This window comes from Chinchilla lanigera, unplaced genomic scaffold (genome assembly GCF_000276665.1).
Source record: "Chinchilla lanigera isolate Chin_1 unplaced genomic scaffold, ChiLan1.0 scaffold00027, whole genome shotgun sequence".
Classification (NCBI taxonomy): Eukaryota; Metazoa; Chordata; class Mammalia; order Rodentia; family Chinchillidae; genus Chinchilla; species Chinchilla lanigera.
Genome location: NW_004955428.1, coordinates 1489356 through 1502738, shown reverse-complemented (window position 1 = coordinate 1502738; position 13383 = coordinate 1489356).

Below are 13383 nucleotides of genomic sequence, written 5' to 3'. Positions count from 1 at the left end.
GGGGCGCGCAAACCATCGGCTGCGAGGGAGCCTTTGGTCACTGAAGACCAGGCTGGTCTAAACGTAGCTGATGATTCTAACGAGGTGCTAATACGATTAATGAAAAGGGTTTCACGGTTAGGTAAGTATAGAACAAACTGGGATAAACTTTTTTTCCTTTTGAATTTCCCAGAGCTTTCTTTCTACAGGGCTTAGACTATGCAGCATTTCCTAAACTTGGTCACAAAACTCCTTTCAGCGTGGGACGACTGTGGAGACTGCAATTATAAGGAACAGTCAGCTGCCGGAGAGGCTAGCCTTCTCTAAATCTAGGCAATAGCTGGCCTGCGGTCTCTACAATTTACTCTATCTCCAGCCTAACGCACTGACAGCCTGAGAATAGGATCAAGTAGTATTTTTTTTTTTAAATTGAGAGATAACATCAAACAGTCAAGCACACATAAATGTACTTTACATTATGTACACACCCATGTAGCTGCGATCCATAAGGCTCTTCCATGGTCTTTTCCAGTAAAATCACACACGCACACACACACCTTTCCTCCTGCATCACCAATACCACCACCACCACATAATACCTGTAACCACTATTTTAGCTGTTAGCTCTTACAGCTACTTCATAGCTTAGGTATGCCAGGCTACATGCTGTGAAGAAAGACATTGACTGATGCCTTTGGAAGATGAAACCTGGTAAGGTAAAGACCAGGGAACACGAAATTCCCTTGGAAAAAGACAGAGATTCCATCGCAGCCTGGATTTGTCCCTGCAAGTTGCCAAATTCTAGTATTCGGATGAAGATAGCCAACACCTGAATCCGCATATGTAATGTGTGCTAATTAATAACTGCTTGAGTTTTTCAATAATAATAATTCATAGTTCTTGATTTTGAAGTAATTTCTCCATACTTACTAACTGTGATTTGGAAATTTTTCATAATTTATCAAAGGCTGTGCGGTAGCTGGTCACAGGAAACAAGGAATTATTTGCAGCAAGAGTAGATGGAAATAAACGAAGTGTAAAGGGCACAGAACAGGAAAAGGAAATCGGTAAAACTAGTGAGAAGCCTAAAAGGAAAACTCTTTTTTCTTGGCTTTCCTGAAGTTTATTTTTGGTTATGTTTACTATTTGGAAACTGAAACTCATTATGAACAGTGTGTATATCATGATTCTGCTTTTGGTTAATAAGAAGTGTGTGTGTGTGTGTGTATCTATACTTAGGAGGCAGTTCCTGGAAGGCTAGATATAAAATGCTAATACTTATCACTGCTGAGTGGGAAGATAAATATGATTTTTATATTTTATGTTCTTTGCTTCGTCTTCTAACCTTTTCACGATGAATACATGGAATATGTTATCAGAGCCAAGATGTTATTTTACCAAAACTAGAACAAATGGAATGCATCTACATATAATTAATCAGTCAAATCTTGTCAAGAATGTCTTTAGGGTATGCATTTACTTTTTCATAGTGTAGGTTTTAAGAAAAAGAAAACATTTAAGCCAGAGAGATTAGAACCAGCTCAATCCAATACGATAGGGAGATAGGATGGAGGATGGAAGAGATATGAGCGTCCACTGAGGAAAAGATCTATGTGTATAAATGGATCTCAAAGTGAGGAAACGTGAGTGGCTGTCCCTTTCCAAAGGAAACCCTGTCTTCTCATAGCTACCCACAATTAAATACTCTGCAAACTGTGCCGCTTTCACAAACAAACAAAAATGCCTGTAATAGCTGAAACTTCAAAATGAGCCATAGTAGCACTCACCACATCATGAATTTCACAGTGGACCTTCTGGAATAAACAGAATGTAGTAATGGTGAATTTCTTCACTTTATTCCAGGAGGAGTGGGGGCAGTATATTTACAAGTAGATTTGGTTTATCTCCCCTATGCTATAAACGTAAGCCGTCATTATTCATTCTGCTTGGATCATAATTGCATTTTATAGCCAGGTGTGGTTGCTCATGCCTGTAAAACCAGTACTTGGGAAGCTGAGGCAGGTGGATCACCATGAGTTCAAGGCCAGCCTCCACTACATAGTGAGACCTGCCTCAAAAACAAACAAACAAGTCATCTTATACACAACACTGACTATTACAATAATCAAGTGTCATTCAGAAGGATATCTCAAAAGGTATTTCTAAGTTGTGTTCTTGCTATATATTGCAGCCAATGACTACATTGGAGAAAATGCCTTTTTTATTGCTCATGGCTAAGAGCTTTAGAATGCTTCTATAAGTTTCTGAATCTCTTTTATAGGAACCCAATATCCCAGACTTGTAAAATGTAGGTCTTTTAGGATATTCCAAGCCCAATACTGAGTTCAGTGCCAAGGTATTTGTACCAGTTGTGGAACAGCAAAAGAAGCAATGTACCTTGACAAGAGAGATACCAGGAATCTCATACATCCCTTTGGTGCATGAGTTTTCAAGATGTCAAGGGAAGGAGAACTGGGAAATGAAAGAATATGCAGTGTTCTTTTTGAGCATCGGGAGATGGGGGTAGTCTTTAAAAGGTTCCCTCTTTGAGTTAGTTTGACAGAAGGTTGATGATTTTTAGTTCCTAGGGCTACTGTATTAAAATACCATAATGCTGGCTTACAGTGTCTGAGAGTTCTGGGAGCTAAGAGTCTGAAATCAAGGTGTCACCGGGGCCACACTCTCTCTGTCACTTGTAGGAGAATCCTTTCTCACCTCTTCCTGCTGGCCAACAGCCTGGCACTCTGGCTTGCAGCCACATCCCTAGTCTCAATCTTTATCATCACACCACGGTTTCCCTCTGTGTCTCTGTCACACGGGCATCTTGGTATAAGGATATCAGTGAGAGTGGAGAAGGGCTCTCCCACTCTGATACAACTTCCTATTAACTAGTTGTACCTGCAACAACCCTATTCCTAAATCAGGGGTATTGAGGGTTAGGATTTTAACCTATCTTCTTAGAGTGATATTATGGTTTGGGTCCATTCTACTGCGTGCGGAAGGTGATTGGTCGTGGAGGCGCGATAATCATCAGTGGGTTCATTCACTGACGGGTTCAGTAGATGAACGTCCCATTAGGGACCGGGGCCTTCGTGAAGATGGGTCACTGGCTGTGTGACCTGGAAGCGTGTATTCTTGTCCCTGGCTCCTCCCTTCTCTCCCTGCCTCCTGCCTACCGAGGGGTTGAGCACTTTCTCTCCGCTATGCCCCTTTGCATCTTAGTCCCGTCTTGGAGCAGGCCTGTTATGAACTGAAACTTCAGTTGCTGGAGTTGAGACCAACTCAATCCAATATAAGTTGGGAAGATAACTAAGGCGGATGACATAATTCAAACCATAACAACAATGGTGGTACGTGATCAGCATTATGTTCTGAGAGCATTGAATAAAATGGTCTCTGTACCTCTTATTTTAAGAGCCCCACATAATGGAGCTAGTGATAAGAAAGTTTTGCAAACAGCAAACTACTGGTTTGAAAAAGATAGCGTGATTTCTCAGGTGTGGTACTGTATGTGTAGCAAATCTAATAAGCAATGCTATTTCTAGAATTAAATAGATCGACAAATTTATAAAGAGTAGGAATAATGTACAAGTATATTTGCAAACTATATACACTGTATTGGATAAGGGTTAAAATTAATTAATTAAAAAATAAAATAAGAATGAACCTTGAGGATATTATGCTAAATGAAATAAGCCAGTCAAATGCTGAACAATGCTACTTAGATGCCACTGTAAAACAGAAAAACTCATAGAAAAAGAAGGTAGTGGTTGTCAGGGGCTGGAAGGAGGGGCAAGTTGGGAGTTGTTCAGTAGGTGTCTTCCTCTGTTTTGTGCTGTTGTACTCAGAAAAACATGGACTGGATAATTTATAATGAACAAAAATGCACTGGCTCACAGTCCTGGAGGCTGGGAAGCCCAGGTCCAGGGCTGACGTCTTGGAAGGTCCTTCTGGCTGCATTTCCCACTGCAAACGGGCAAAATGAGGGTCAGCAAGATAGCACCAGGGGCCAAATTCATTGTTGTGTAAGGAGTGTGATCCAGTGATAATGTTAATACATTCATCAAGGGTAGAATCCTCATGGCCCAATCACTTTCTCTCTCTCTCCCTCTCCCTCTCTCATTGGTACCAGGAATTGAACTCAGGACCTTGCACTTGCCAGGCAGGTGCTTATGCCACTGAGCTATATCCCAGTCCCCCAATCACTTTTTAAAGATCTCACCTCTTCATATGGATGGACGGTCCCTGCCTGACTCATGTGGCTTGACTTGTTATTTCTGTTTTATGATGGTGCAAGAGCATACCCATACAGCCATTCTGTTTTTCACTTTCAGTATAGTATTCAACAAATGAGCTGAGATATTCAACACTTTACTATTAAATAGACTTGGTATTAGATGGTTTTACCCAACTGCAGGCTAATATAAATATCCTGAGTGAATTTAAAGTAGGCTACCCTAAGTTATGAGTTTGGTAGATTAGGTATATCAAATACATTTTTAAGTGACCATTATGGTTTGATGAATGTCCCCTAAAGGCCTGTATGTAAACGTTTGGGTGGTGCTGGGAACCCTTTAGAGTTGAGACTTATGGGAGGTTCTTTGGGTACTGGGGACATACCCCTGAAGGAGACTGTGGGACCTGGTCTCTTGGTCTTTGCTTCCTGGCTTGGGAGGTGATACTTCCCTCCAACACATGCTCTCACCATTGGCAGCTGCTGCCCTTACCAGTACCAGGACTGAGCAAATGCAAGCACCATGCCTTTGAACCTTTAAAACTGTGAATTAAATGAGCCTTTTATCATTATAAATTACCTCTGGAGTATTGTAGAAAGTCAAAGTCAAAAATGACACCATCTTTTCAGCTTATCGTGGCTTTATTGGGACATAATCCCATTGCGAGTTGGGGAGCATCTGTATTGTCTCAGTGGCATGGAAGTTCCCAGTACATGCTGCTGCAGGAACGCATTCAAACCATAGCACTAGGGGCTGTGGTTCAGTCATCCAGAGGAGTGGTATTTCTATGGATCTGTTGTATGATATGTATGTGGTTGACAATATTGTACACCTCAATATTGTTAGGAAGTTGAGTTTTATGTTTTGTGTGAAAGTGTGTATGTGTATGTATGTGTGTGTTGCCACAGAAAAAAACTGTGGTCAACAGTCATTACATTCTTCTTCTTCTTTTTTTTTTTTTTTTTTTTTTTTTGGTCTTTTTGTATTTTATAGAGAAAAAATAATAAAATAGAGTTTCAAAACAGGTTAGGAGAGTTACAGTAATTAATACATTGGGTGTTGTTGTCTTTGCAGTAGTTATTCAGAGTACAAGATACAGGCATGATATGTTTTTCAAACAATATTAGCACAAAACTTTCTTTTCAATGAACTAAAAGAAACTAGCTATATAAATATCTTAACTATCTTGTATATAAATATATTTTTTTCTTTTTCCCTTTCTTCCTTTCCCCCATAACAGTTCATCTTTTCTTTTGAACAGTTTCTTCCCAATTCACAATATCTGTTGTACATTTTGGATCTTATTTATTCATTCAGTTTCTCATACTAGTGAAACAATACAATGTTTATACATATGGGTCTGATTTATTACAATTAAATACATTCTTAATGAACTGTTTCTGATTTATTCGGTAGAGAATCACTGAGTAAATGGGAGAGACATCTGAGTCTAAGTCATACTATTAAGCAAATGACTTCACCTCTATGAAATTCATCCATCCACTGAAAAACTTATTTGGAGGTGGAAGTATAGATCACTACCTGTCCCACCCACCTCCTCTGGAAAAAGTGCCTTATAAACTGCTCCAGCTAAAGAAGCAGGAAACATTTGTACCTTGTTATCCCTCATATCCCTACCTCAGATTGAGATGGGCATCTGGTTCTGGGAAACCCTCCATAGATACTCCTCAGTGAATCCTGCTGTCATCGAAAGTTGAACAGGCAAATCAGCTTTCTATGGGAAATTTGAAATGGGAATGAAGAAACTGAAATATTGTAAGGAGATAAAGTCGGAGCTATGAGGTCCGTAGGAAAAGTGCTTATGAAAGAGTAATTTCTATAATAGTTCAGAGAAACGAAAAGTGTCGGTGCTGAGGCTTTCTGGCTCGAATGAAAGTTGTATACACTTGTTCTGTCTTCAGTTTTCCGCAGTTTGCATACAGTATGGCTACATGTAGGAATTGTTTGTCTGATTTTATCTTTGCTTGTCTGGTACTTATCTTGTTTAGTGTTCTCTGAGCTTCCTGGATCTGTGGATTTGTGTCTGCCATTAATTTTGGGTAGTTTTCAGGTGTTATTATTTCAAGTGTTTCCCATTGTCGTTTCATGTCCCACAACTTGTATGCTGTGTATTTTGAATATTTCCCATGTTTTTTGAATGTTATAGTCTGTCCTATAATGCTTTTTCACCTTTTATTCCAGTTTGTGAATTTTCTAGGGGCCTGTTTTCAAGTTTACTCATCTTCTGCCTCAGCCTTATCTACTGATGAACTCAGTGAAGGTTTTCTTCATATTTTTGCTAGTGTTTTTTTCCTATTTCTAAAATTTTTTTCTTATTCTTTGATAGTTTTTCTTCCTGCTTACATTACCCACATGTTATTGTAAGTTATCTGTTTTTCCCACTAAGGCCCTTAATATATTAATCATGGTTGTTTTAAATTCCCTGTTTGGTATTTCTGAATCCCTGTCACATCTGAACCTAGTTCCAGTGATTGCTTTATCTCTTCATTTTGTTCTCGACTTTTATCATGTCATAATTTTCAGTTGAAATCTGTGCATTTTTTTGTGTAACAGGAGCTGAAATAAATATGCTTTTAGTGTGAAGATACGTGTTCACCTGGTTTCTTAGCTTAGTATTGCTATGACAAACTCCCCAAGAGAAACAACTTAAGAGGAAGAAAAAAATATTTTGGCTCATGGTTTCAGAGGCCTCAGTCCATGGTCAGTTGGCCCCGTTGCTTCTGGGTCTGTGAAGAGGTGGAACATCATGGCAGGGCACACGGTGGGGAAAGCTGCTCATATGATGAGAGCCTGGAAGTAAACAAGAGAGAGGAAAGGGTCAAGTCAACATCCCCTTCAAGGTCATGCCCTCAATTACCTAATTTCCTTCTAGAAGTGTCCACCTCCTAGGGGTTCCACCCCCTGCCCCAAGGAGTGCCACAGGTGCTGGGCAGCACATCTGGGCACCACTGCTGGTCACATCTCCAGCTATGTGCAGGAATCTGGGAAGATGAAGTCAAAACACAGAGAAGAGGAAGGAAAACAAGGAGGAACCTCGCATTTGTATCTGTGCAGCTTTCTGGACCCCTACCCTTTCCTCCATATGATTGTAGGAGCCAATAAATTCTTCTTTTTGCCCAAGCTAGTATATTTCTATAATTTCTAGCCAAGATCTTGGCTAATACAGAAGCTGATACTGTGGAAGTTCATTTGGATTTGGATTGTTTTAGGGGGTTGTCTGTTTGTTTTTTCTTTGTGTCACTTTGTAGTTTAGGCTGAATTTGAACTCACTATATAGCCTAGGTTGGCCTCGAACTCATGGTGATCCTCTTGCCTCAGCCTCCCAAGTGCTGGTGGGTTGGCTTTTAATGTCTAAAATGTTATTGTCAAACATAAGTAGAAAAATGAACTGTAAAAAATATCCAAAAGAGTAAAATTTAGTATATTAGGTTGTAGAAGACAATCTTTAAACTACTGTGCTGAATCTTTCCATTTGAATTATGTACATACTTCCACACTCTGTATCACATAAGTATCCATAAATGAAGATAGTATCTGTCACTAAGCTAATAACAAGAATGAAAAAGTTCACAAAGTGCTTTGAACAACTTGAAAAATAGCGTTATTTGAATCTAGTGTATATAATACATCACATTTAGGAATGGTGACCTAGTATCTCTAATGTTCAATTTCTTCTTCTGTAAAATGAGGGTGATACTTTTTTTTTTCTACTCTTGGAGATTGAACTGTGGAACTTGCCTTGACCTACATTCCTAGCCTTACTTATTTATTTATTATTTTGAGACACGGCCTCACTAATTTGCCCAGGCTGGTCTCCAACCTACCTGTTCAGCCTCCCCAACAGCTGGGATTATAGGCATGTATCACCACACCTGCAAATGATACTTCTTTTGAGAGATTGCTGCAATAGGTAGTTGACTGTCAGTTTGAGTAAGAAACACCCAACTACATTGGATCAGCATAGTTCTGAGTGTGACTGAGGGGATTTAGTGAAATCAGAAGACCCATCGTTGGGTGACTTGTCACCTGAATGGTATAAGAGGAAACAGACATGGAAGGGTCTCTTGTTTCTTCAGAGGAGCTCCAGTCTTCACCTTCATGTTGGACGTTGTTTCCTAGTTTCCAGCACAGACCCTTCAGCCAATATGGACTTGCAGAGGACACTACAGTGGGCTTCAGGCCTTTGACTGGATCCTTCAGATCTCCAGCATGCAGGCAGCCCTTTTGCATTCTCCCACACCTGACTAAGCGTATGGCCATGGTAAGCCTGCCTTGTAATTTTATATATTTGTATATTTTGCATTAAATCTGTTTCTCTAGTAGGCACTGACTGATCCAGTTGCATATGTATGTGTGTGTGTGTATGTGTGTGTGTGTGTGTGTGTGTATATATATATATATATATATATATATATATAATTCAGCCTCAGAGGTTACTAGGAAAAAGGGAGTGCCGAGTACTTGGACATCATTTTCAGGAGCTGATTTTCATTTCAAAAGTGACTATATGGGAAAAGCTCTCTGCAGAGACCAGGAGACTGAGCTCATCCATGACATGCTGACATGCTGAATCAGCAACACTTGGATATAAATGCTAATGTGTTCTTATTCATAAGAGAACATTGATCCTTGAGATACCTGGGTTCCACATATAACAAGACTTGGCATAGAAACACAAGCCTTATAAATGGATTTCTGGTCATCCTAAGGTACTTCTCTACAGAATTCTCTCCACACCTTGAGACTGGCCAGTGGATGCCACAGAGCTTTGAGGATGAGGTCACAAAATTTCCTCTATGTCAAAAGTAACATTAACTTAGACAAAGCACTTGACTTCTCCAAGAGAGAATAATTTTCTGACTTACATATGCCCTCACTGCATTCCATTAAGAAGCTGAAATGGCTCAGCAAAATAAACTGCCAAAAGTTATGTTTATTTAAAAATATTTTTTTGAGATAGGCTCTCACTTGATATTTCAGACTGGCCTTGAACTCACTCCATACCTCAGCCTGACCCCAAACTCATGTTGATCTTTCTGCCTCAGCCTCCTAGTGTGGATCACAAGTGTACATTACCATGCCTGACTTCCACATTACATGTGTACCATCAAGGCACTATTAATGCACTCTAATGAATATTATGTACATTTTAGGCAATTGTTAAATTTTTTAAAAAAACATCCAATATAACTGCTTTTGTGCCACTAATTTTTTAAAGCAAATATACCTGAATGACAAAAAAAAAACCATTTAAGATTCATGAATAAGAATCATACCATTCATTTCAAGTGAGACAAAAATGTCCATAAATTTAGTGAATAACCATCTTAGTTACTTTTCTCTTGTTGCTGAGACAAAATACCAGACACCCAAAGTTAAAGGAGGAAAGATTTATTTAGCTCACAGTTTGTGGTGGTTTCACTCCATATTCAGCTGGCTCCAAGGCAGGCTGGCACACGGCAGAGGAAAACAGTTCATGGCTGCAGAAAACAGCGAAATCAGCAACAGCAGAAAGGGAGGAGCAGGGAGAGCTAGCCTGCCTCTTTCTCTCCTTTATATTGTACGCAGGCTACCCACCCGAGGGTGGGTGCAGCACTCACACCCATAATCCCAGCATTGGACCATGAATCAATCACAAACTTTAGAACCCCACCCCATGACTGCATGAGGCTTTGGGGGACATCTAGACACAAGCCATAATACCAACTAACCAAAATACTATAGTAGGAAGAAAAAAAAGTTAGAGAGATGTTCTAAGTCTTTTATAAGGAAAGTTTGACCTGATCTTCCTTTTTATAGTCGTACCAGAATAACAACACTAACACTCAGTGACCGGTCATGCTGACCACCATGCTGACTCTCTACTCGAATTACTGAAGCACCCAAGATAACTATGCCCACTTACATTATAAGAATTTAAGAGGGGTTTCATAAGTCTGGCTTAGGAGCATTTGTGCTTAGGGAGATCCCAATAGACGTCATAGGCCTCCAAGCAGCTGAGTTCCATCTTCCCTAGTGTATAGATCACAGGAGTTACTTATGTTCTTGTGTTTAGTGGTAGCTTACTAGTGTTTAGTGGTAGCATCCTGATGTCTGCAGTGGCAGTCTACTGGGTGAACGCAATGTTTGAATGTCCATTGGCCTTTTTCCACAGGTTTTTTTTTTAGGTTTAGCCTTAAAAGTTGGACTACATAAACAGAGTATCATGTATACGCTGTTCATTAGCTGCTGTCGTGTGTAACTGCCTAGCAGATAGAAAAGTTTAGAGAAAGCGAGTAAATAGCCATAGGAGGAGTGGCTCTGGAGAACAAACCCCTGGCTAGGTTGTACTGTGACAGTGAACCATAACTACGAACTAAGCTTCGTCATTTTAATGAGATTGGATCCTGTTTTAGACAAAATGTCAGTCTTGAAGCTCCATTTGCAATAACACACTTTTTTCCTGCCTACAGAAATTAATGGTAAATATGCTTTCAGGTGAAGCAAAGTCAATTTATGAAATTTTTTTTCAGACAAGAATTATCCCTTTTAAAATGGAAGGAGGTTGTGACTCATTTAATCTTCACAACCACAGAAGGAGTAACTGCTATTTCTTCTCCAATACTTGTTTAGCAATCACATTCAGTTATGTGTCTGTATGCTAACCAAAGTAGCCCTTCCAACAACTCTGCGTGGATACTACTGCCTTTCCTGTTTAATTGTGAGGAAACTGGGGCACAGGCAGATTAAGTAGTTTGGCCAACCTGAAATTACGTGTCAGTCTGTTTTGCAGAATCAAATTCATAAATGTGTATGCATAATATTTGTAACCAGAACTACCAATTAATGAATGTGAAGTCCTTCACAGCTTCTCATTGGATTCTTCCAACAATCTTATTAAGTGGCTTCATTACCCTAGTTTGATAGGGTGCACACAGAAAGATAACTTACTCAGAATAACGTGGCTAGGAGAGGTGAGATTTACCCAAATGTAGCTAAGTCAGAACTGATGAGGCCAGGTGAGGGGCCTGCACAGCAGGGTCTCAGATGCAGGAAGGGATGGCATCCTTGGGCTTAACAAGGGAAGCATAGGTTTGAAGTATTACCAAAACCACAAATACTTCACTATATTACACTGTCTCCAGTATGGCAAATAACAGTAATAAAGATGAAAAATACTTTAGAAATTGGTCTCTGTATCACAGCTAATGGTATAATAACAGCATAAGGAGGACAAAGGGGTTTTCTAGTGATTTTTACGACTACCTATATAACATTTAAGAGTAGTTCAAACTTTGAGACATTGGTTCAAACTGAGAAGACACACATCGCTAAACTTTGGGCTTTCAAGACCCCCTTCTCCTACCTCCTATAGAATGAGGTGTGCTTTGCTGTTGCTTACCCTGTACTACAAATGACAGGTCTGCTTTTCCCTGTGCTGCCTTCCTAAGGGAAATTATGAAATGCTTTTTCTGGAAGTTTCTAAATAGTTTTTCATCTGATAGGATGGTTTAATAGCAGTCCTTTCTGAAATAAGAACCTTTCAAAAGTTTCTCCTAACCCTTCATACTTAATATAGGTCTTCTAATCCCACAAGTCTTTCAAAAAATGTAAAGGAATATTTGTTAAAACAATACTCAAGAAATTTGATTCCAGATAGGAACCAGGAAAGTAAGAAACACTAAAAGCCAACATGCTGTGTAAAATATTCTAAAGGGTTAAGGAAGAGTGTGTTTGAACCTTATGAGAGGACATTATATGCAATGGAGAAATTTTATGATTAGAAATCATTTATTTAAATGTACATAGTTACAACTACCATCAAATGGTCTAAGACTTATTCAAAGAATTATTCAAAGAATTAACTATTCTAATTAACTAGAACAGTGCTTTAAAGATGATCATAAAATATCACAAGAGCATGATGGTAGTAATAAGATCATGGGACAAAATCTGAATTATATACAAGGTCTGTGCAGCTTTGGGTACCCATAACTTTAAACGTAATCATGATAATGAGCAGCATTTGAGCACTCCCTTTATACCACTATGATGACAAATGATTTCCTGAGTTACCTCAATGCTTTCTCGCTAATTCCTAAAGTTATATGCCAATTCCTTTACCAGGTAGGAAACTGGAACCTTGAGAGATCACAAATTACTTGTCCAAACATACAGTGGTTGATCTGGTTTAAGTTTAAACCCAGAGTCTAGCCCAGAAGCTAATCTCTTCCTCAATACAGAAGAATTCTGGATGACTTTTAAGTCATAGGATGAGAAAGGCAATTTGAGGTGGTTTCTTGGAGGCCAAAGTACCAGAAATTGAAGTTATTTCCTATCAAGAAAAAAGCAGATCTCTTAAATGCTAATAGAAAGTGACATGGCCACTACTTTATAATTTTCAAACTGAATAACCCTGAATCATTCTTACCTCACAGGATGTCTCAGCAGTTTACATTCTTGCGGATTATGGACCCACATTTGTAGATGCTTTTCCTTGTTCCCCTTTGGCTTTTCTGCCTATCATGGGGTAATGGTTTGCACATCTAGACCAGTAATTGAAAACTGTATGCTCATCATTCCATTACTCCAGCGCTTTTTGCTTCTAGTGTATGTGGTCATTTCAGAAATTAAATTGGTACATTAAATGCCAATCATGACTTTCAACTCTTAGAAACCCATTGTGTATTATTCCGGCCTCAAGTAGGACTTCAAAAACACAGTTACTTGGATTGGGGATATAGCTCAGTGGCACAGTGCCTGCCTTGCAAGCGTGAGGTCATGAGTTCAATTCTTGGTACCACCAAAAAAACCCAAAAAAACAAAAAACAAAAAACCCTCACAGTCATTGTTGCTTACATTTTCTCTGGAAACTTGAGAAGAAAGAATCAAAGCAAACATTTAATGGTGCATGATCTTTTCCCTCATTCTCAGCCTTCTCTGCTCCTGACTGATGAGAAGAAACTATCCCACAGGCCACTGCGCAAGCATGTGAGAATGGAAGAAATGGAAGTCAGTGACATACAACAGGTTCCTCACAAACATCGTGTGACTGCCTAACCTTGCCACACACACCCAACTGCCATCAAGTTTTTAAGCACTGTTCACAAGCCAAGGCACTATCAAAATCAGTGATATAACCACACAAGTAAAATTTTGGATATTAGAA